Source organism: Buceros rhinoceros, unplaced genomic scaffold (assembly GCF_000710305.1).
Source record: "Buceros rhinoceros silvestris isolate BGI_N320 unplaced genomic scaffold, ASM71030v1 scaffold39139, whole genome shotgun sequence".
NCBI lineage: Eukaryota > Metazoa > Chordata > Aves > Bucerotiformes > Bucerotidae > Buceros > Buceros rhinoceros.
This window is the reverse complement of record NW_010431689.1, coordinates 2,200-2,832: the sequence shown is the minus strand read 5'-3', so window position 1 is coordinate 2,832 and position 633 is coordinate 2,200.

The following is a 633-nucleotide window of genomic DNA, read 5'->3' as shown; positions in this document are numbered from 1 at the left end:
CCCCCCCAAGACCCGGCCACGCCCCGCCCCGGGCCGCCGCGCACGAGAGCGGCTCTGCCGCGGGGACGGACTGTAAGTCTGCCGGGACACCGGGGCCCCAGGACCCCCTCCTGGGTACTGCTTTGAGCGAGCTGACGGTGCTGCACACCCAGACAGACCCCGTTCAGCCACAGCTCCACGCTCTGGTGAACATGGAGTGACTCGGTTGTGGGATCCAGCTGGAGCCGCACCCTTTGTACAGCCCTTTGCCTCCGCCGGTGACCTGCTGAGGGGATGAGGAGGGCAGAGCCAGGCGAGAGAGACACGCTGGATTCCCTCTGTTTCCTCGGAAAAGCCTGTCCTGGCTCGCTGCCGGGGGTGGGGGGGTCACGCGCCCCACAGCGGGGGCCCAGGCCCCAGGAGGTTTATAAAAGCCTGTTGCTGGTCCATCCCTCTGCTCCAGGAGGTTGTAGAGAAGGTGCCCGTTGGGTTTTCAGCCTCGTAGCTTAGTGAAACGTGTCTTCTCCAAGCAGAAAGTGTTCCAGAGAAGGAGTCTTGCCGACTCACTTTTCAGGAAGCGCTGGTTTCTCTCTGCTTTTGCCAAAGATGCCGGCAGCAAGCGTTGGCTGCTGGCGCAGAGGTCGATGCTTGGAC